Source organism: Hyaena hyaena, unplaced genomic scaffold (assembly GCF_003009895.1).
Source record: "Hyaena hyaena isolate Hyena2069 unplaced genomic scaffold, ASM300989v1 scaffold_30, whole genome shotgun sequence".
NCBI classification, from domain to species: Eukaryota; Metazoa; Chordata; class Mammalia; order Carnivora; family Hyaenidae; genus Hyaena; species Hyaena hyaena.
In genome coordinates this window covers 5,164,322-5,188,153 of record NW_024080662.1, presented here as the reverse complement: position 1 = coordinate 5,188,153, position 23,832 = coordinate 5,164,322, and the positions used below count along the sequence as shown (strand labels likewise).

General features: G+C 45.6%; 1 protein-coding gene across 4 annotated transcripts in view; it reads left to right on the top strand.

The window, feature by feature from the left end:
* The window catches only part of GATAD2A (GATA zinc finger domain containing 2A), a 103,575-nt gene that overhangs the window by 5,370 nt on the left and 74,373 nt on the right, over positions 1–23,832 (top strand). Inside the window, exon 1 of one of the 4 annotated variants that reach the window (XM_039228154.1) lies at positions 9,899–10,231. The exons of 2 other annotated variants lie outside the window; for them this stretch is intronic. The gene's annotated coding sequence lies outside the window, so the exon portion shown is untranslated. Of the gene's footprint in view, positions 1–9,898; positions 10,232–23,832 lie in introns of those variants that run through there. One more of the 4 variants, XM_039228158.1, reaches the window with a different exon arrangement.

The window sequence follows — 23,832 nt, the reverse complement described above, 5'->3', positions numbered from 1 at the left end:
GTCAGCCCTCGAGGAACTTACATCCCAGTCACAGAGAAGAAAACAATTGGATGAAAGACTATTGCAGAGCTTCTTTGGGAATATCCCTGGATGTTGGGAGCTTGGGGTGGAGTTTCTCAGAGGCTTAGAAGTGAAACCTCACTACTCCTATAATTTCTTCACTGAGCTCTTTGCTTCTGTTTCCTCCCTCTTAAAGGAGGCAGAAATTAATGGCATTTTCCTGGTGGATTGTTGGCTGTTGGCACTAGTTGATCCAGGATGACTGTGACTGTAATCTTTGAGAAAAAAGAATCTGGGATGGTCACTGCCAGGAGCATTCTCAGCTTCGCTTTTCTTGAAGTCAGTGGCAGTGTGTTTTTGGAATCCTATGGCATTTCTTCATGGCAGTGCATATTATGCACAGAGATAAACAGCTCTAAAAGCCCCTTCACCTTGTTTGAAATCTTAAAATTCAGACAAGCGGAGTGCTTGGCTGTTGTTTATGGTATAGGAAAGAGTAGTGAGATTTCAAATAGACAGACTACTTTGTTGTACCTATTAGTAGATAGTTGGTGCACAGTTCCCTCTGTCCTAGGTTTATACTCTTATACTGGAGTTGGAAAAGCACTATTTTGACTTTCATATGTTGTGGCCAGATTTGATGTTAAACTGCAGAGGTCAATTCTGTGACAGGTGCTTTTCTTAAGTGTATTTGTGAGGGTTAGAGCCAGAGAGCAGGGGTGGAAATTCATTCAGGACACATGCTGCAAGCAGAGAGATTATAAGGAGAGTTTCTGGTAGTCTTTTCCTTTCCTTCAAAGTACTGACTTGGAGATGAAGAGGCAGGCTCTGGCCGGAAGTGGGCGTGGACACGTAATGCAACTGCATGTGACCAGGCTCCCACCTCTGAGCTTTGCTGCCCTTGGGAAGTGGGTGCTTGCTCCCTCCTCACGTCCTGTTCCCTTCCCCTCCAGCAGAGTTCTTGGGCTCCAATTTGAGCATAGAAAACACATTCAAATTTTCACTTTTTTGTTGGTAAGCTGCTTTGTTAGAGCTGGGAACCACCAGTGGACTTGCACTTGGCAGTTTTGGGGGCTCAGCTAATGTACCTACAAATTTAGGACTATCTGGCAGGGTAGCCAACAGGATGGTTTTCTGTTGGATTATCAGTGTTGCCTGCAGGAGCTTGCCCGTAGAGGGCTGCTCTGGAGAGGTGTATAGCACTCAAGGAAGCAGACAATAGCAAGGTCCTTCTGCGAGAGTGTGCTCTTGAAGAATGGTTTACTATTATTTGTCTTTTTTAAAAAAAAATTTTTAAACATTTATTTATTTTTGAGACAGAGAGAGACAGAGCATGAGCTGGGGAGGGGCAGAGACAGAGGGAGACACAGAATCTGAAACAGGCTCCAGGCTCCGAGCTGTCAGTATTGAGCCTGATGCGGGGCTCAAACCCACAAACCGTGAGATCACGACCTGAGCCGAAGTCGGGCTCTTAACCAACTGAGCCACCCAGGCGCCCCTATTTGTCTTTATTACTTTGTAAAAGTACCCTCTGTGCAGTAGAATCTCTAGATTTGTATCCAGATTCTGACACTTGCTGGCTCTGCGACCTCAGGAAAGTGGTTTAACTCCAAGTGGCCTAACTTCTTTGAGTCTCAGTTTCCTTATTTGTGGGGCAGGGATGGTAAGCATGAAGCAGGTGGCCAGATTGTTGTAGGTGCCTAATAAAGGTAGATGTTATGGAATCATATCAAAGCTGACTGGCCCTCTTAAGGTTGGCACTCAAGTTTGAATAGCTAACTATGGCAGATAACACTGTCTGATAGTAAATGAGTCCATGTTGGGGCCATACGCTTGGTGCAGCTGAGGATTGGCGATCTAGAGTTTCCCAGACTGGTTGATTTTTCCCAGTGATTCTCTCAGTTCACTGTGGCTTTATGCTGTTGTGTATTGCCTTGGTGTACTTATTATGTAGACTTTCAGTGCCTCCTGAAGCATGGATGGGGTAACTGGGTAAAAGGCTCAAACTGAAGGGTGGGTAAAAGGTGATAGAGCTAATTGTTAGGTGGTTAGGCATTCTGGGGAGAGGAACAACATGGGCATGGGCAGGGACCTGGAGGTAAAAAAACAACCTGGTGAGTTCTCTTGACCTGAGGAGGTTATGAACATCGGAAAGTCAGAGTTTGAACTGAGCACCTTTGGCAAGAAAAGTCCAAAGTTACCTTTAAAGGTGTAGAAAGTTTTATAAAATGTGCCATAGTAGGATTCAAAATTGAAATCAGATTAAAATCATATTTAAATTGAACTCTTAATAAGCATTTTCAATTAGAAATCAATGATGTCCAGTGAAATCAGACCATCTGGACTCTCTTTGTACTGTTAATGTTGTCTTCATGAAGTTTAATATCCTAAAGAGCTTCAAGAGAACAGATTTGGGGGCTGCTTCTGAATTTTTTTTTTTTTTTTGAGAATTGTTATTTAAGCTGGTCTACAATTCTTAACACAGCAAAACAAGTTTTTAACTTGCATGGCATTTTTCAGGGTTTAGGTTTTATACTTATGAAGCTTTCAAGCTATTGATTTACTTATTTAAAAACATTTTTAAATATTTGTTTATTTTTGAGAGAGACAGAGGGTGAATGAGGGACAGACAGAGAGAGGAGACACAGAATCTGAAGCAGACTCCAGGCTCTGAGGTGTGAGCACAGAGCCTGCTGTGGGGCTCGAACTCAGGAACCACAAGATCATGACCTGACCTGAAGTCAGACACTCAACTGACTGAGCCACCCAGGCGCCCTTCGAGTTTTTTTTTTTTAAGTTTATTTATTTATTTGAGAGAGAAGGAGAGAGAGGGTACGTGTGCCCATGTGTGGCAGTTGGGGAAGAACAGGGAGAGGGAGAGAGAGGATCTCAAGCAGGCTCCATGTTGTCAGCTCAGAGCCCCATGTGGGGATGTGGGGTTTGATCTCATGAACTGAACCATGAGATCATGACCTGAGCTGAAATCAAGAATCAGATGCTTGGGTGGCTTAGTTGGATAAGTGTCTGACTTTGGCTCAGGTTATGATCTCGCAGTCTGAGTTTGAGCCCCGCATCTGGCTCTGTGCTGACAGCTCAGAGCCTGGAGCCTGCTTCAGATTCTGTTTTCCCTCTCTCTTTGCCTCTCCCCCACTTGCATTCTGCCTTTCTTTCTTTCTCAAGAATAAATAAATATTAAAAAAAAAAAAGAGTTGGGTGCTTAACCAACGGAACCACCTAGGCACCCTGAAACTTTCAAGCTTTATATTTAATCTCTCTATGTATCTCTATTGAAGGTTGACTTTTGACTTAAATTTGAAATAAACATCTCATTCTTCTGTTAAATGAGGAGTTGGTAAAATGTAGGCCATATCAAGTCAGCATGCAAGAAGGCATGGGTGTTTTGTTATCAAGCTGTGAAGGAGAAAACCAGAAAGACCTATTCTCTATATTTTTAATAAGAAATACTAGGTACCAGGGGAGGAAAGTGGGGGTAGGGGTGGGGGAGATGCCTATCCTGTCAGGAAAAGTTTTGGGAAAAATGTTTTACCTCCTTCCTATGTCAAGTTGGAAGATCTGCTGTTTAACAACCAGAGAATGGGGTGTGAATTGGATACCAAGTTTTATTTTATTTATTTATTTATTTTTTTAATTTATTTCTAGGAGAGAGAGAGAGAGAGAGAGACAGCGTGAGCAGGGCAGTGTCAGAGAGAGAGGGAGTCACAGACTGAAACAGGCTCCAGGCTCCAAGCTGGCAGTCAGCACAGAGCCTGATGCGGGGCTCGAACCCACGAACCGTGAGATCATGACCTAAGCGAAAGTTGGACGCTTAACCGACTAAGCCACCCAGGCGCCCCGGATACCAAGTTTTAAAAATACATTTTTCTTCATGTCTAAATCATGGATGTTTATTAACAGACCAGAGATGTGACTAACACTCTTTCTTTGCTAAATAGGTTTGAATAGGTTGATCTCTAGACCTAAGACTGACATAAACTTTTTTCCTTTTTCTTGTAGCTTTTTGATTTTTTTCCTTAAAAAAATTTTTTTAATGTTTATTTTTGAGAGAGAGACAGAGTGTGAGCGAGGGAGAAGCAGAGAGAGAGAGGGAGACACAGAATCTGAAGCAGGCTCCAGGCTCTGAACTGTCAGCACAGAGCCCAATGACGGGCTCGAACTCACAAACTGTGAGATCATGACCTGAGCCAAAGTCGGATGCTTAACCTACTGAGCCACCCAGGCGCCCCAGATGTTTTGCCTTTTAATTCTTTCTTTTTTTCTTTCTTTCTTTAAAATTTTGTTTTATCTCTTTATTTTATTTTGAGAGACAGAAAGCGAGTGGGGGAGGGGCAGAGAGAGAGGGAGACACAGAATCTGAAGCAGGCCCCAGGCTCTGAGCTGCCAGCACAGAGCTCGACATGGGGCTTGAACCCACGGACTATGAGATCATGACCTGAACTGAAGTCGGACGCTCAACTGACTGAGCCACCCAGGTGCCCCTTAATTCTTTAATTCATAGAAAACATAGTTTACTTACTAACTTTTCAGAGACTTAGAATTGCTAAAATAGTTAATTTTTTTGTAAGCCACATATAGACACAAAAGAGAGAATCCTTGCCAACTGGTGACACATGCAAATGAAGACAGTGGGAGATATACTTCCGGATTCACAGTAATACATCTAGCAGTTTGTTTTTAACCCTTCAGGGGAGCATTTGTAAGCAGAACTCTGTAGTCGTGGGACTTCCTCGGGGCCACACAGAGACTAAGTGCAGATGGAGCCTGAACTCCATGTTGCTCAGCCACTAAGTATACGGAATTGTGGTTAGAAACGACATTCAAAACAAAACAAACACATGCTGACAAGTGGTCTTTCTCTAGAGAGCTGTGTTTCAGAGAGCTTTTCAGCATATATATGACAGGGATGAGTCAAACAGGTGCAGATATGTCTCCCATAAACTCCTAATCTAGTGTAAGAATGCTGTCATTTAAAAAATGACATTTGTGGGGCACCTGGGTGGCTCAGTCAGTTAAGCGTCTGATTCTTGATTTCAAGATTCTTGATTTTGGCTCAGGTCTTTTTTTCTCTTTTTTTAATTAAAAAAATTTTTTTAAATGAATGATTTTATTTGTTTCTGAGAGAGAGGGAGAGAGAGAGAGAGAGAGAGAGAGAGAATCAAACAGCATGAGCAGGGGAGGGTCAGAGGGAGACACAGAATCTGAAGTAGGCTCTAGGCTCTGAGCTAGCTGCCAGCACAGAGCCCAAAGCAGGGCTCGAACCCATGAACTGTGAGATCATGACCTGAGCTGAAGTCAGATGCTTAACCGACTGAGCCACCCAGGTGCCCAATTTCAGCTCAGGTCTTGATCTCACTGTTCATGAGTTTGAGCCCCGGTTAGGCTCTGGCTCCCAGTCAGGCTCTGGCTCCCGGGCCTCTGCTCTGACTGTGTGAGCCTACTTGGAATTCTCTCTCTCTGTCCCTCCCCCTACTTGTGCTTGAGTGCACATACACACACACACACACACAGTCTCTCTCTCTCTCTCTCTCTCTCTCTCTCAAAATAAATAAACTTAAAAATAAAAGTTAAAAAAATGACATTTGTTGTAACCATTATTAAAAAGTTTTTTTAGGGGCGCCTGGGTGGCTTAGTCGGTTAAGCGTCCGACTTTCCCTTAGGTCATGATCTCGCGGTTCGTGGGTTCGAGCCCCGCATCAGGCTCTGTGCTGACTGCCAGCTCAGAGCCTGGAGCCTGTTTCAGTCTGTGACTCCCTCTCTTTCTGACCCTCCCCTGATCACGCTGTCTCTCTCTCTCCTAGAAATAAAGAAAACATTTAAAAAAAGTTTTTTTAATGCTTATTTATTTTTGAGAGAGTGGAAGCAGGGGAGTGGCAGAGAGAGACGGAAACACAGAATCCAAAGCAGGCTCCAGGCTCTGAGCTGTCAGCACAGAGCCAGATGTGGGGCTTGAACCCTTGGACCGGACTCTGAGATCATGACCTGAGCCAAAGTCGACACTTAAACCGACTGAGCCACCCAGGCGCCCCTTTTGTAGCACTTATAATGCACTGAGATTGCTTATGAAAAATGCTTATTTTTCATAAAGCATCACTGTAATAGTCCCTTTAACTATTTTCTGGTCCTTGAAAAAAGTACCAAAACTATCAAAGTACTAAGGAAATAAAATTAACATAGAAATGTATCTTTTCCTTCCCTTTCACAACTAATTGCATTCTAATCTCACCAACTGAATGTGAATTTAGGGTGAAATAAGAAACTTTAAAACAATCCTGAAAGATTGTGGTTATGATTGCCCCTAAACTTAGTGAAAACAGTTTTAGACTTTAGAGTTATAAAAATGAGAAGTGTGGAAAGCAGTCATTGGCCTTTTCATAAAATACTTTAAAAAAGATTTGGTACACTTCTGAATGAACAACCTATTTATTTTTTAAAGAACTTGTCAGAAAACAGATGGGAGCCTAGGGTCACTGATAGCAGTAATCCAAAATTGGTTAAAGTCTACAGAACTAGGTCTGCTCAGCCTACAAATTTAAGTAAGTAGATGACAATTCATTCTAGACAGCCATCTAGAAAGTTTAAAGGATAATGAATCCATCCCTTTTTAGCCCTTTCTGTCTCCGTAGCCCCACACTCGAGGTGTGGCCAGGTCTGGTCTCTGCCTCTGCTCTTCTGGATGCCTGGGATGTTCATCTGTTAAGAACTGGCTCAAATGTCACATCCACAGATTTCCCAGACTCCTCCGTAGGCAGGGAGCAGCCCCTTCCCCTGTGATTCCTGTCTTTCCTATGAATGTATTTTCTGCACTGAAATCTTCTTTCTGTGCTGTCAGCCTGTGAACTTCTGGAGATGGTGCTTGCCATTTCCTCAGCTTGCAAAACCTTTGGGGGTTAGTGGTCTCTTAGACAGTTTTCCTCCATCAGTGTTTATCACATAAGACATCTTGAATTTTGCCCACCAGAAACTTTCTTTTAATGTTTATTTATTTATTGGGGGGGGGGGGTGCAGAGAGAGAGAAAGAGAATCCCAAGCAGGCTCTGCATTATCAGTGCAGAGCCCGTTTGGGCTGGAACTCATGAACAGTGAGATCATGATCTGAGCTGAAATCAAGAGTCTGACGCTTAGGGGCGCCTGGGTGGCTTAGTCGGTTAAGCGTCCGACTTTCACTTAGGTCATGATCTCGCGGTTCGTGGGTTCGGGCCCTGCGTCGGGCTCTGTGCTGCCAGCTCAGAGGCTGGAGCCTGTTTCAGTCTGTGACTCCCTCTCTCTCTGACCCTCCCCTGCTCACGCTGTCTCTCTCTCTCTCTCCTAGAAATAAATAAAAAACATTTAAAAAAAAAAAAAAAAGAGTCTGACGCTTAACCTGAGCCACGCAGGCGCCCCTCCACCAGAAACTTTAAAGAAATCTCCTGATTCAAAACAAAACAAAACAAAACTACAGTACCTTAAACATTTAATAGGTGATGCTACCTTTTTTCAGTTTCATGCTACTGTGGCGCCTTTGACCAATTTTCTGCCATAAAAGAGGACATGAATATGGAATTTGGTGCAAATTTCTTTTCTTCAGTCTCAGATGGTATTTAGTAGTTTATCTAACAGTACATTAGAAGGATAATTAGAATATTTTTGCAGTGGTTAAGGTAGAAGGAAGCCTGGCTATTATTACCAAGGAACTGATCTTTGAAAGATATTAAATTTAAAATCAATTTGGAAGAAAATTTTGTTTAACTAAATAACAGAAATGTTTTTATTTTTTTTTTCATTTTAGAACAGAAGTGTTTTTAAAGTAGTATATTAACTGGTATCTGTCAGTATTAATTGACTGCCTTGTTTTTAGGGCAGAGGGGAAACTGAGAAAAACATGGTTCTAGCCCTATTTGTCCTTTAATTAGTTTCTTCAGCTTTAGAATGGAATCCAAAGGTGATTGCATCATATTTCATAATCACCCAGCTGTACTATTTGCTGTTTAGTCCAGCACTAGGCACTGAGGTAGCAAGGTCTTTAGTCTGAAACAGCCTTAGCATTTGCCTACCTGAGCTTCGGGGACCCTAAATATGTCTGGATTTACTGTCGCTTTTTCCATCTACACACCTGGCCCCTCTCTTTCTATCACAAAAATAAACCCTTGAACTACTTCACCCTACCCCCACCCCTGCTTTCCCAGCTGGAGATGTTGGCACCGCCCTCTGGAGCAGCCCACCTGTCACTAGTGCACACCTCAGTCCACAGGGGTGTGTCATTAATATGTCGCAGCTGATGCCTCTCTCTTTAAAACAGGATGGTTGTCACCTTGGTGACTCACACAGGGCTTGCTAGCTCAGACACTGGAATCTCTACATCTATCTCAAGTCTTGGGTCTCCCACCTGACCACACTTTGCTGTGTCTGTAGTTAATTAAGTTGGCGTTAATCAAGACCCAGGTGAGGAGCAGTGAGGTAATATTTTGCTTGTATTGCTTTAATATACATCATCTGACTAATGGTCCTATAGTAAAGCAGTTCTCAAAATATGCAGCTGTTGAATTACAGTGAAAATTCTGGATATTTGCTTTTAACCTATCCTTGCACATGGGATCAGGAAGCTTCCTGCATTCCTATACCAAGTCACCTGTTTGAGAGAATAAGACTTTTTGTTTGGTTTTTGAATTTGAAAACAATTGAAATTCTTTGTAGCAAAACAAATTGCTGACAAAACTGGGTCAGGGAAGGCGTTTGGGGGTCAACAGTTTGTATTTTGTATCATTTTTAGTTTGAGGAATGCTTGCTTTTGGCGCAGGGTAGGTTGTGCCAGATGTTGCATTAACCATTTGGAAGATTTGGGGAGTGGGGTGAGGGTGGAATCAGGGACAAAAAGTTTCCAATTATCAGTGGAACTCCACACAATTAAAATGGGCTTTTTTGAACTTCATTGTGGGGAGCATATAGCAGGAAAACTATTTTGTTTGTAAAAGTTGTTCTACATTGCTTTTCAGGTTTGGAGACAAGACCAGTGGTGGGGTGAAGTTACATTGAGTTGCTTAAAAAATGAAATAGAATAGTTAATATCAGACATTGCAGGTAGTGAAAGTATATTTGGTAAAACTTGTTTCAGTAGTATGACTATGTATTAAGATGTGTTATAAAACAAATTAAAAGCCACTAATCAAGAGTCTGTCTTATGAATTGTTTTAACTCTGGATAAAGAACATGAAAAGGGCTTTTCCTGTTGATTCTTCAAAACATAGTCTTGATATTGGGAACCTTCTTGTGTTATATTTTGTTTTTTATTGAAATTGTGTTTGCTTTTATATAGTTTAGTATATCCAAATCCTATCATCCTCTCTCAGGTTAGACTGTTTCGCGTAGGAAGGGTGCAGATTTGCTGTCTTGGTGTGTGTGTGGGGTTCACCTTCTCCCAGATGCACGGGGTACGGGGTGGTGCAGACTGGGAGGTAACTGGAGAGGGAGGGCAGTCATCCTCAAGTGTCTTGAAATGGGTAGGTCTGGAGCTTAATTAATAGAACTCTCTTCACTTCATAGAAGTGATGGTTTAACCGACGACCCCCGCGGGGGTAGCACTCTAACCTCCGTTTTCTGAAGCAGCTGACTTGCTCCAGGTCATGTAGCTCAGCCGGAGCGAGGTCAGCAGTGAGCGCGTCGTGAGTCAGCCCTGGGCGCGGTCCGCTCGGCTCTGCCGCCGGTGAGCTGGCGACGACCCCTCGGCCCTGCGGAAGGCGCCGGAGCCCGCGTGGGAAACCAACTGGCAGAGTAGGGCGGCGCGTGGAGCGCGGTCGGGAGAGGCTGTGTTTCCGGGGCGGTGCCGGCCTGCCTTGCCCCGCCCTCCCCGCAGCATTGCCCCGCCCCCACAATAAGGCCACGCCCACCGACCGTCTGTCCCCGCCCAGGCGGGCGCGGGCGGGCGGCGTCGCCTTTAAGAGCTCCCCGGTGTTTTGGGGGCCGCGGGCCGGGCGCGCTGACCTGGTGCGCATGTCCCGGGCGGTGACGCCGGCGCCGGGCTCCATGTGTGCGGCCGAGGGGCGCATTATCTGGCCGGCGGCGCGGGCGGGCGGGCGGACCGGCGGAGCGAGCGCCGCGGGCCCGGGCGGCCCCACAGGCGGAGCAAGCGCGCGCGGCCCGGCGCCCCCGGCCCCTCGGCCGCCCGGACCCGCAGGCGACCCCGGCCCCACGGTCCCGCGAACCTGTGCGCTGCCCTAGGGCCCGGCCGGCCCGCGGCCCGGTAAGTTCTGGACCAAACTTGGCGGGGCCGGGGGCTGGGGTCGGGGCTGGAGTCGTGAGGTGGAGCCTGAAGCGGCAGAGGCGGCGAGGGTCGGGCAGGGTAGGGGGTCAGTGGGCTCTGAGGGACCCCGCGTGAGCATAGAAAAGTGAGAGCGAGCGAGTGAGTTCTATCTACTCCTTGTATTCTGGGAGCGTCTTCCTAGCGCTACCCTGGAAAGTTCCGCGCTCCGACGCCGCCCAGGCACGTGGGGGCCGGGCCGAGTGGGGGTCCCGGAAAGTCTTGGCGTCGCCCCCCTTCCTTCTGCGCTTCCTCCGGGGTTGGAGGAGGGGCCAGGCCTCCAGGGGTCGCTTCCGAGCGGCTGGGACGGGCGGGGGAGGGGGCGGCGGGCGGACGGCACGTGGGCGCGTGGGGCGGGGGTCCCAGGCGGGGAGGCGGGGGTCCCGGGCGGGCCTGGCCGCTGCGCTGAACCCCGCGGCGGCGGCGACGGCGGCGGCGGAGGATCCCGTGTCAGAATAAGAGTCCCCGCGCGCCCACGCCTGCAGGGCCGTCCCTCTCCCTGCTCGCGCCCTTACTGCCTGACCCCCAGGAGCCTGGGGACCCTTCTTCCCCCTCGGGACTCGAGCCCGTCATAGGTCCCTACACTTTAAATTTGCCTCCCTATTTAGGCGGTGGCTGTATTGATTTCTTTTTTTCCCACCTGGAATGGGTCGGCATCGGTGACTAGACAGCAGCAGCTGGCCTTTTAAAGGGATTATTGCCAAGAATCAGAATTGATCACTTCAACAAGGAAAGGCTTATGGGCAGGGCCCTAGCCTGGAGCGTGATTGACACCGGTGTGTGTGCACGCATTGGGACCCAGAAATGAATGGGGATCCCTCTCTTAGGACTGAATGTCAACCTTGGGTGCGCGTTTCTGCCCTGCCTTGGGACTTTGCAGGGGCCGTTTAATTTTGTGTATCTGATCCAGCGTCTTTAGCTGTGTAGTTCATCCTTATCTTGAGAGCTTTGGATTCTTTAGATCAAAGTCCGGGTGAGTCACTTGAGCCTTTAATTTTTTTCTCTCTTCCTCACCCTTTTACTTCTTTCAGTTTTCTTGAGTACACAGAGCTTGTTAAGTCACTGGTTCTGTGTGTCCATTTCGCACAGTGACACCTTCTGGCTGTGGCAGCACAGAAACTGAGGGATAGACAGCCTTCTGTGTAATTGCTTGAGACTTGTACTGACTGCCGTTTGATGTTCTTTTCCTTTCTGGTAGTGGTTACAAGTTTTCTTTTAAATTAGATTAGGTGAAATAATGTTTGCTGGCACCAGATCAGGATGCTAAGATAAGTAGCATGTTACACCTGACAGGAAGCTGTGGAGGAGGACTGAAAGATCATACCAGTCCCCAGATTTGAGTGCCTGTTGTATACAGACATCTTCCATGCCCATAACACTCCAGTGGGGTGGAGGATGTAATCCATACATTATAGGTGAAGAAGCTGAGGCTCCTGGAGGCCAGGCTGCTTGTCCAAGGCTCCTGAATGGGCGAAGGGTAGGGCTGGGCTTGATTGAGCCTGATGTTTTGGGCACCAGAGTCATGGAATGCTCCTGTTTGCAATCCACTGTGTGAGCATTTCCTGGGCACTCCTAAAAAAAAGAAGTCATTTACTTGTCCAGGCTCCAGTCCACTTCTGCTGGTAGTTGGGGGATGACCTGTGACTTGGGGACACCATTGTAGCCCTGCATTGTCTTCAGAGAGCAGAGTTAACCAGCTGGCCTTAAAGGAGCCAAGCCACAGAGTTGCCCCTTTGCATTTGCTTCTTCAGCTTCCAACTCAGAAAAGTTGGTCCTTTCTAGAAGAAATAGTTTAGAATGAAGATTTTGAGAGCAGTTTGCAAGATCCTTTCCTCATGTAGTTCTCAGTCTTCATTTTTCATCCTTTATTCCTACCCTAAATATCTGAAGCTGGTTTTTACAGAGGATTGCTTCTCATCTTGGATGTGATGTAGAAATTGGGATAGGTCCTGTATTACCGATTTGCATGCATTGTTATTTCCACTCAGATGACATTTTTTTTTTTTAAAGTCAAGTTCTCTGTATTAATGCAGTATCATTTGGCAGATCCTACATTTGTATATTTTGGTAGTGAGGAAAGAAATAATGCTACTCTTGGTAGAAAAAAATTCTGGAAGGATTTGTATCAGAATGTCAACAACAAAATCTCTGGCTTAGGGTTAGGAGTGGGTTTTTTCTCCTTAAACTTTTTGTTATCTCTGTACTTTGTGATTATTTTTAAAATTAGAAACATTAAATATTTTTTAATCATTCTTTTAAGTAATTTCTATGCCAACACGGGGCTCAAACTTGTGACCCTGAGATCAAGAGTTATGTGCTCAACTGACTGAATCAGCCAGGCACCCCAAGAAATACTTTTTTTGAGTAATGAAACACATTTTAAAGGCTCCAATTTTCAGTTCTTCAGTAGCTCTCATTTGTTTTGCATCATTTATTTTGTGAATTTCTGGCATTGCAAGGAATGATTTCTGGATTGATTTATTCAGCAAATATCGGAATGCACACTGTGCCTCAGGCACAGCTAGGAATCCCTGCTCAGCGGAGTTTACCATGAGATTAGTGAGAGAGAAATCGTAATTAATCTCATAAATGTGGCGAAATTTATAAGGGCCAAGGAGAAAAGGACACTGTGACCTGGTGAAGAAGACTCAAGGGGGCCTTTTTCCAACTGGAATTGGAGGATGAGTAGGAGCTAAGTAGGTAAAGAGAAAAAGATTGGCATTTCTCATAGAGTGAGACTGAAGGAAGATTGGGGTAGTTGGAGCAGAGAGCGACACAGAGACATAAGAGGGTCTGGGATTTACCTTGAGAGTAGTGGGACCCCTTTCCGAGGACAAGGGAAGGACTAGTGTGATGAGGTTCACAGCTATGACCTCCTTGGGCCTTAGACAGCAGACCACTGAAGGATGCTTCTGAAGGACATGGTCCCCTGCTCATGCATGCGCTCTCTCAAATAAGTAAACATTAAAAAAAATCTTAAAAAAATCTTAAATGTTTATTTTGAGAGAGAGAGAGAGCGCGTGCGCGCGCATATGCGGTGAGAGTTCAAGCAAATGAGGAGGCGAGGGGCAGAGAGGGAGAGAGAGAATGAGAATCCCAGGCAGGCTTCTCGCTGTTAGCACAGAGCCTGACGCAGGACTTGATCTCACAACCATGATGTCAGATCATGACCCAAGCTAAAATCAAGAGTCAGATGCTTAACTGACTGAGCCACCCAGGCACTTCTTTTATATTTATTTAAGTAATCTCTACCCACAACCTGGGGCTGGAACTCAAAACCCTGAGGCCAAGAGTAACATGTTCTATCAACTGAGCAGCCAGGCTCCCCAAATGTTGGCATTTTCTTTCTTTTTCTTTTTTTAATGGTTTTTAAATTTATTTCTGAGAGAGAGAGAGAGACACCTGGAGCAGGGGAGGGTCAGAGAGAGAGGGAGACACAGAATCTGAAGCAGGCTCCAGGCTCTGAGCTAGCTGTCAGCACAGAGCCTGACAAGGGGCTCGAACCCACGAACCGTGAGATCATGACCTGAGCCGAAGTTGGACGCCCAGCCGACTGAGCCAACCAGGCGCCCCCCAAATGTTGGCATTTTCTGTTGTTTGTTCTCATGGGGGAAATTAAGAATAACTCTGAGTCTTGTACATGTCAATTCTCAACAGAAACCAAAATGTAATGGAGTTCAATTAAGGACTGTTGGTGTGCTAACCTCTAAAAGCATGGGCAACTCAAATGCTTGTCTGGAGAACTACTTGCTTGGACTTGTGATATATGTATGTCATTACATGGAATGAGCAAGGCTATTTTCCCTAGACTTTTCCCCCCTGATAATTGAGTTAATTTATGCTCATTGAAAAAAAACTAGAAAGATTATGAAACAGGTGATTAGGTGAGGTCTTTATGAGCAGTCGTCTTGGGGTAATAGAGCATCTCTGGGATTTCCTTGTAACAGTTGTTGGGTTGGAAGTATGGCAAAACCAGAAGAACAAGTTGGCAGTGTCATAGTTTGAGGCTCACAGAACTGTGTTGCCTGCTTAGTGTGGTCAACTGTTAGAATGGATGCTCTTGAGTTATATGAGCTGTTTTAGAAGGTGAGTTAGAGAGTGTGGCTTCAGGTTGCTATTCTTTTGGGTAATGATGTACTAGCATCTTTGTTTGAATTAGGAAGGCCACGTGTTAAAGTTGAGATAAAAGATAGGGGACCTGAAGTGGCGGCAGCAAAGTAGAAGTAGTGAGGTTGTGTTCTTAGAAACAGCAGTACCAGCTGGGGATAGATCCTGCATACTTGTAGATGCTGGTAAACGTGATCCAGGACGTTTTAATCAAGAGGAATGTCACACCATGGGCTTATTACCCCTCCTCGTTTTCTAGGCTGTAGTTGTGACCTCTTTTTGTCTGATGAAAATGTAGGTTATTCTTTTAGAAGACAAAGAAACTTACTCTAATTGAATACCTGCAGGTAGCCTTAGGAAGTGGAATCCTCTGGAACCCTCTAGAGTGTCGGGAAAAGGGCCCTTGGAGCTTCTCAGTGCACTGCACCCATTTTCTCTTGATCTTCAAAAAGGAACTCTATTTCCCAGGCAAGTTTGTCAGGGGCCTTGCTGCCTTGTTTCCTGGTTCCTTATATGAAAGGACTGAAGACAATATCTGTCTGAGAATCAGAGACACCTCCAGCTTCTGAGATAGAATGTGCTGATAGGATATGGACAGTATCTGAAAGTGGGCTTAGGAGTTTTGGGGAAGGTTTGAGGTGGTAGGCCTCTGAGGCTGCTTGGCCTTTATTAAAAGCTGCAGCAGGGGATGGGGGCCAGTGGAAGTGGTTAGGGAGAGGATAGAGGCAGTGAGAAAGTCTCTACTTGTTGAAGGTTGAAGAATCTTTTTCGGGGGGGGTGCAGAAAGGTTATTTTATTTATTTTTATTTATTTCTGAGAGAGACGGACAGACAGCGTGAGCAGGGGAGGGTCAGAGAGAGAGGGAGACATAGAATCTGAAGCAGGCTCTAGGCTTTGAGCTGTCAGCACAGAGCCCCACGTGGGGCTCGAACCCATGAACTGTGAGATCATGACCTGAGCTGAAGTCGGACGCCTAACCGACTGAGCCACCCAGGTACCCCCAGAAAGGTAATTTATTAAAGCACAGGGACAGGACCCGTGGGCAGGAAGAGCTGCTGAATCTTTTTTTTTAATGTTAGAGAGAGAGAGAGCACCCACGCTAGCAGGGGAGGGGCGGGGTGGGAGGGGACAGAGGATCCAAAGCAGGTTCCATGCTGACAGCAGAGAGCCTTATGCAGGGCTCGGACCCACAAACTGTGAGCTCATGACTTGAGCTGAAGTCAGACACTTAGCCAACTGAACCACCCAGGCACCCCAAGGTTGAAGAATTTTTCAGCCTTTCCTCCTGTATCTTTGTCTCCAGACCTGACATCACCTGACTTGCTGTGCTGGTCAGATCTTCTGATTTGAATCTTCAAACTTAATTCAGCCTAAATGAGGTGATGCCTTTGAGCACACTTTTTTATTAAAAATTTTTTTTTAATTAAAAAAAATTTTTAATGTTTTATTTATTTCTAGGAGAGAGAGAGAGACAGCGTGAGCAGGGGAGGGTCAGAGAGAGAGGGAGTCACAGACTGAAATAGGCTCCAGGCTCTGAGCTGGCAGTCAGCACAGAGCCCGACGCGGGGCTCGAACCCACGAACCGCGAGATCATGACCTAAGCAAAAGTCGGACGCTTAACCGACTAAGCCATCCAGGCGCCCCTATTAAAAATTTTTTTAATGTTTATTTTTGAAAGGGGAGGGAGAGAGAGAGCATGCCAGAGAGCGCGCTTGAGCGGGCGAGGGGCAGAGAGCAAGGGAGACAGATCTGAAGCAGGCTTCAGACTCTGAGCTGTCAGCACAAGGTCTGATGTGGGGCTTGAACTCATGAACTGTGAGATCATGACTTGAGCTGATGTCAGTTATTTAACTGACTGAGCCAACCAGGCACCCCTGGCTTTGAACATACTTTAAAAAATATTGCCATACTATAGTGGCCAACCAGCTCCTCATTCAGGGCTGCCTGGTGTTTTCTGGGTGAGAAGTGAGACTTCTCAGTGTGCCTATTCTTAGGCAGCAGGTCCCTGTAGTAGTGTCATGGACCAGCCCTGGCTTTGCCTCAAGCAGGTTGGGTATAAGCGTCACTTGCCAATTCCTAGTGATGTGACCTTGCTGAACCTTGCCTTCTGTTTCCCTTTTTCTTTCTTTCTTTCAAAAATTTTAATGTTATATTTATTTCTTTTTTTTTTTTTTTAATTTTTTTAATCCTTTATTTCTAGGAGAGAGAGAGAGAGAGACAGCGTGAGCAGGGGAGGGTCAGAGAGAAGGAGTCACAGACCGAAACAGGCTCCAGGCTCTGAGCTGGCAGTCAGCACAGAGCCCGACGCGGGGCTCGAACCCACAAACCGCAAGATCATGACCTAAGCGAAAGTCGAAGCTCAACCGACTAAGCCACCCAGGCGCCCCTATTTATTTCTGAGAGAGAGAGAGACACAGCATGAGCAGGGGTTGGTGGAGGGGGTGGGGAGATACAGAATCTGAAGCAGGCTCCAGGCTCTGAGCTAGCTGTCAGCACAGAGCCTAACGCGGGGCTCAAACCCACGAACTGTGAGATCATGACCTGAGCCGAAGTCGGACGCTTAACCAACTGAGCCACCCAGGTGCCTTAATTTTTCTTTAAAGTTTTTATTTATTTGCTCATTTTGAGAGAGACAGCATGAGCAGGGAGGGGTCAGAGAGCAAAGAGAGGAAGAATCCTAAGCAGGCTCTTCAGGGTCAGTGGTCAGTGTACAGACCCAGACGTGGGGCTTGAACTCATGAAACAGATCATGACCTGAGCTGAAATCAAGAGGTGGACACTTAACCAACTGAGTGAGCCACCCAGGTCCCACTATTTCCCATTCTGAAAAAGGAGGGTAATGTCTGCCTTGAACAACTGAGTTGGGAATGAGATAAGAAATGCAGGTGGCTTTGCACAAGGCCAGGTACATGTACAATTTAGTGAGTGTTAACAATTAAAATGGACAAGGCAGAGCACAAAGGTGCTGCTTTGCACCTCCACAACTTTTAGTGACAAAGCCTTTCACTGTCTGCTCTGTGCCCCTTGGAGCCATAACCTGTCTCCATATTCCAGATGGAAGAAGGTGAGGTCCCCTATAGAGGGTGACACTTTATTTTTATTTTTAAGGTTTATTTATTTTTATTTTTTGAGAGACAGAGACTGAGTATGGTCAGGGGAGGAGCAGAGAGAGAGGAAGACAGTCCGAAGCAGGTTCCAGGCTTTGAGCTGTCAGCACAGAGCCCAATGCTGGGCTTGAACTCACGAACCATAGATTGTGACCTGAGCTGAAGTTGGATGCTTAACGTGACTAAGCCACCCAGACACCCTGAGGGCGATGCTTTCTAAGGGTCACCTTGCTGATTATTTTACAACTGGGAGTGGGCATCAGCTTTCTGATTTCAGATTTTGCATGTTTTTTCCACTAGCTTTAGCATCTCCCTAGAGATACAGAATAGCTGGGTTGGTGGAGGCCCACCAGGGTAAAAGAGATAGTACCTTTCCTGGCTTTTGCTAAATCCCATGTTCTGATTTTCAGGAACAGTCCCTGTATCTGTGAGATGGGAAATTGTTTGCCAGGCATATCTGTCATGGGGGTCTTGCCTTTAAGACAGGACTCTTGTATTTCTTTATTCCTTTATTCTTGAGTAGATTCTGGGAAGGGATGGGAAGTAAGTCTACTTGATGGTACATGCAGGGGCAAATGGGAGAGCCCAGACCTGAATCCTAGCCTTCTTCCAGACTTCTAGTTCTCAAACTGGCTTGGGAATTAGATCTGGTTTCATCACTGAGTAGAGTCTACTGCTTTTCAACTTTGGGCGGGTTGCCTGGCTACCTGGCTGGCCTCAGCTTTTCCATCTATATAGCCCAGTTCCTACTCCTCCATTCACCTCTGAGACAAAATCCTCCCCTGAGATGACAAATACATGATGTTCTCTATAGAGTCTCACATCTCAAATTATCACATACAATGAAACACTCAGATTAAGGAGCTAAATTTTGTTTATGTCAAAATCCCACCACAATTTAGTGGTCTTTCAGAGTTCATTGTGCGGAGCTAGCTCTCTCACCTAAAAAGGTGATCAAATTATTTGGAATGTAAGTGGAGAAAGAAAAAAAGAAACCCTGGGGCCTTAAAACTGCATATAATCCCAGCATAATATTTACTCTAATCCGAGTTGTTCTGTGCAGTTAGCCTTTGAGTCAGTGGCTGTTAAACTGTACTCAACTCATTCTTACTTTAGAGGAAGTAGTTCAACATGACCTTGGAGGTGAGCAGCTTTCAGGCCAATGTTCTCTTCACTTGAGTTTGTAGCTGGTGGATTTTTGTGGCATTGATAAGACAGTTTTAGTTTTCTTATGTGTTTTGGACAAGCTTACTCAGCAAGTTCGGAAAACTTTGCCACTACAACCTTATTCTCCTCTGCAGAGGAAACCGATTTTTCCTGATTGCTCAATGGTTTGGGAAAAGTAGGAGTGAAGCAAACTGAAATCTTGGTTTGAAAGCATTTAATTGAATTGGTCAAGTTACTCTGGACCTGTGATATTCTCAGGATTTACGTGTCCTTTTTTTTTTTTTTTTTAAAGTTTATTTATTTTGAGAGAGGAAGAGAGAGGAGCAGGGAGAGAGAATCCCAAGCAGGCTCTGCACTGTCCATACAGAGCCCTACTCGGGGCTCGAATTTATGAACTGTGAGATTGTGACCACTGTGAGATCGTGACTGGAACTGAAATCAGGAGTCCGAGGCTTAACTGCCTAAGCCACCCAGGTGCCCCAGGACTTGTGTATCCTTGACAGAATGCCTAAACTTCATATTTTTTTGTCTCGTGTTATTTCTGTGCATGTAAGGGGTTCATACCCACCCATTCAATGGCAGTGGTTTTTTTCAGGGGATTCTGAATTTGTGCCCTCCTTGGGATTCTCTAACATGCAATGGAACCCTGGGAGATTTCCAGGGTTTGATTAGTGTTTTCCTTAACATTTTTGTTTGATTAATTGCCATTCTCCAACAGTTGGTATGTGGGTCATCTGTCTCTTGCTTCCTCTTCCCAAACTTTAGTTTCTATTGTTGAGGTTTTTGTCTCTGCTGAGGTCTGGGGAGGAGGCGGGAACCTCAGCTGTCAGTAGTAGGAGTTGTGGCTGGTCTGCTTTTGAAGTTTTCTTAAGTAAAGATTTTACATAGTAAGTCTGGATGGAAATGTAATTGCAGCCTTATAGTCAATTTATATTTGTCAGGCATAGCAATAGAGATGTAACTATATTTGGTCCTTAGGCCCCAGACAATTTTAGGATTCACCTGGGACTACCTTGCTTCTTCTGTGTGCCATTTTCGTTTTTAGTGAACAAAGGACAGACTTCAAGATGGGTAGGGCAGTTCTTGATGTTAGAACCTGGAAACTGAGGCCTGAGGGGAGTGACCTGCCCCTGGTTTTATTTGCAAAATGGAGGAAGACGTAGCTCTCTGTTCTCTACTGCAGTTTCCTTGATCTGATTTCTGTCATCCTTCTTTTTTTTTCTTTTTGAAAGATTTTAATTTTAAGTAATCTCTACACCCAACATGGGGCTCAAACTTCTAACCCCGAGATCAAGAGTTACACGCTCTACCCACCATGTCAGCCAGGCACCTCATGTCGTCCTTATTTCTTTGTGGTTTGCTCAGTTTTGTTTTGTTCTTGGTTCTTCCTCCCTAATCAGGAGGTCCTTTGGCAGGTTTTCTTCCTCATGGCCTCTTCTTTTTTAAGTTTTTATTTTAATTATAGTTAACAATACAGTGTTACATAGGCTTCAGGTGTATAATATAGTAATTCAATTCCATACATCACCCAGTGCTCATCAATGCAAGTGCATTACTTAATCCCTGAAGGAAAGGGCTTTGTCTCTTTTTCAGTCCTGAGTTCATCATGGTGTGTGTCTACAGTGGGAGGATGGAATAGGACATAGGTAGGAAGAACTCAGGGCTGCTTTTAGAGTCTTAGGCCTCCCTTTAAAAAAAACAAAAAACAGACCCAAAAAACCTGTAGTAGTGCTTCCTGTTCTGGAATTGTGTATGAAGGCTTTCAATTTTAGGAGCATAAAACTGCTGCTTCTGGTTTATTTAAAGAAGAAAAAGTAAAGGCACTTAGTTGCAGAAATTTTTCAGGTGATAGGTGGATGACCATTTCAAGATCAAAACAACCATGGAAATAAGGTGGAATGGGCTAAATGTCATATGCTGAACTAGGCTCCAGTGGTTGGCTGTGCTAGTCCAGGGTGGGGGTGGGGGGCCCGGCGGGTGTCCTTAATACCCAGCTAAGGGTGCTAGATGATTCTAGAACAGCACACCTGGTGTTGGAATGGTCTTTAAACTGTATCACAGAATTGGTTAGAGAGTTTAAACATGTTTTGTTTGAAAAAGAGAAGATTAGGGGTGGGGGCCATGAGAGATTCCAGGAGGCTCTGTGAGTCACGATCTGAGAGGCCTTTTCTACTACTGGGGCCACTGGGCACACACACATACACCCTCAGGGGTATGTTTTTGTTTGTTTGTTTTGTTTTTTTAAGAGGTAAGATCAGGTGACCCTGCCAAAAAAAGGCAGTGAAAGTGGACAGGTCTCCACCTGGGGAAGGAACTTAGCATTGGGTGAGCATTTCAGACATGTACCTATTTTTTTGTGAAGATTAAGATGGTGGGAGAGCTGGTCTACTCTGTTGCCTTGGTTTATTGCTTAAGCGAAAAAGGAAACTTGAATTGCTTAGAAAAATTAGGATAATTTTGATCTGCTTAACCAACCTTCTGAGTCTATGAGCCACTGTTGGCCTTTTTTAAAAAAAGTTACTTCTCGGGGCACCTGGGTGGCTTAGTCGGTTGAGCGTCTGACTTTCGCTTAGGTCATGATCTCGCGGTTCGTGGGTTCGAGCCCCGCGTCGGGCTCTGTGCTGACTGCCAACTCAGAACCTGGAGCCTGTTTCGGATTCCGTGTCTCCCTCTCTCTCTGACCCTCCCCAGCTCACGATGTCTCTCTCTCTCTCTCTCAGAAATAAAACATAAAAAAAAAAAAGTTACTTCTCATCATCACATAGTAGAATAAACAGAGCAGGAGAGGTGTTGCTGACTGTGGGATTATTTAAAAAGAGCTTCTTAGCAGGCTGGCTTGGGATGCGTGACAAGGATGCAGACTTGGCCTTGCAGCCAGGTGGCCCTAGCCTCAGGCTGTGAGTAGCCCTTATTTTACTCCAGTGCGCTGTGCGAATGTAATTGTTATTATATGCCATGATGTGAAAAAGATGGAGCATCTGATTTATCTCCCTCCATCCTTCAGCGCACTATTCTGAGAAGAGACAGTTTGCTTGGTTAAGAGGTCTATAACTCTTGTGGAGAAGATTGGTGTTGTTGGACTAGACCATTTACAAGGAGTGTTCCTTTGCACTGGAGCATCAAGGATGGAGTTGGCAGATAACCCTCCTGGACCTCAGGGTTTATGGAAAGTCAAAGTGGGAAGTAAGGTTTTAAAAAAAGAAAAAATGCAGGTTGTTCCAATTATTGTTGATGACCTTAAATGGAAGACTGTTTACACTTCATTAGAAAAACATGGAGAGCCCTTAGAGATTTGTGAGGAGGAGAATGTTCACTTGAATTGAGGAAAAAGGGAGGTTGAAAAAAGGCAGGCATGAGCTAATACAGCCTTGAATTTGCCTGGTGGAGAATAAAAAGTAGGGACAGGTGCCAGAGACACTGTGCAAGGAGATTGGGTGGGAATTAGCTGGATACCAGGAGCTGAGAACAAGTCATCTGTCCATTTAACAACTGGGGTCCTTCCTCTGTTCAGTCTGTGCTATACCCCTGGGGTCTGGTGATGGCCCTTTCCTGCCCTCCAGGGTCTTAAGGCTACAGAAGCAAGATAGGATAGGGAACCCTGAGAGAGGGAAAAGTGGGTAGGAGCATGTCTGAGTGGGTAGCAGCAGCGTGAGGACTGGAAAATGACATGGGGCCTAATATTGTGGGTCTTTGGTTTTAAGGATGCTGAGCCTGAGCAAAGGTGAGGTGAGCTGGGTCCTGGAGAAGATGATCCGTGGTAGCCACTGCCTGGGAGAAGCTGGGTGTTAGCTTGGCCCATGGTGCTAGATGGCTCTTCTTTGTTTTACATAGCTGGGATGGGAGGATACAGTGGGTTTGAAGCACGAAAGCCCTGTGTGACCGACCTTTGGAACCCTCAAGGAGCATGTCTGTGAATCTGGTAGGTTTGTGGCCACCTCCGTTGGTGAAGGAAGGTGCAGAACTTGATCTGTTCTTGTGTCTCCTCTTCCCCATTGATATGCTTCGTGTTAGAAGAAAGTGCGATAAATTAATAGGTGAAAGAATAAAATATAAGGGGCCATCTTGTAAATGTAGGAAAAGTTCTGCTCTGCTCCCAAGAGTGAAGTAGTGGCAGATGGATGGAAATTAGAGGGACACAGCCTATAACCTGAGAAATTGTAGCAATTAGAGGGAACAGGAAGAAGCTTGATGTGATTCCAGTGGCCTAGAAGCTGATTTGTAACCTGCGTTTTCTAGATTCTGAGGATTTATTTTCCAACTTGAGGTCTTGGACACTTTTCCAGAAAGAACCAGACCAATTGGGATGCTTCTCTGAAACATTCACATTAATTATTCCAACAGCTGCTGCTTCCCGGTTTGAGAAAGTTTCCTTGTTTCACGCATTGCTGAAATGTTTTCAAATCATGGCTCTTTTGGCAGAGTCCAGGGGAGAAGACAGGTGGGTGTCCCACAGAGTGATGGCTCTAGGACTGAGAGGGATAGGAGGACTTGTGATTGCAGGGAGGAAAGGGACCTTGGGGATTTGGCACTTGGAAAAAAAAATGACTTGGGTTCCAGAGCGACCCCTGATGAACAAGATACTGTTGGGGTCCTGATTTGGGGGTTGAGGATGGGTGTGAGGAATCAGGTGAGTTCAGTGAGGGCAGCAGCCTGGTGCCCCATGTACAGAGCTGGGAGGGCTGGCATGTGTCCTGGCCCCTGCCCACCCTGGGAAGCCCTGTCTGTAGGGCCTGGGTTGTCCCTGAGCCCTGTGTCCTCTGCTGTCCTCTCACTCACTGCTGTCCTGACACTGCCTGTGTCAGTGGCCAGGGGATCAGTCTTCTTCCCACTAGTCTGTGTTTGCTCTGTTTACTGCCTCACACTTGTGAGCCCTGTGCTGTTCTTATGGAAAGAAGGAGAGAAATCTGCATACATGTTTCTTGCTGACGACCCTGGTTTGTTCCCATAGTGTGGTTGGTGTGTATGTACATTTTACTGGAAATGAAGACGGAATTTGGTCCTGGTTTGTGACCCAGGCTGGGAATGTTTAGTAATTCCTTTAAGCCCCTTCCTTTGGCTTGTACCTTGGCAGGTAGAGGCTCAGAAATAATGTGTTTTGTCAACCTATTAGGGCTTTTGTGCCTTTTACAAAAAAGGGAGGATGCACATGAGTCAGTGAACTTG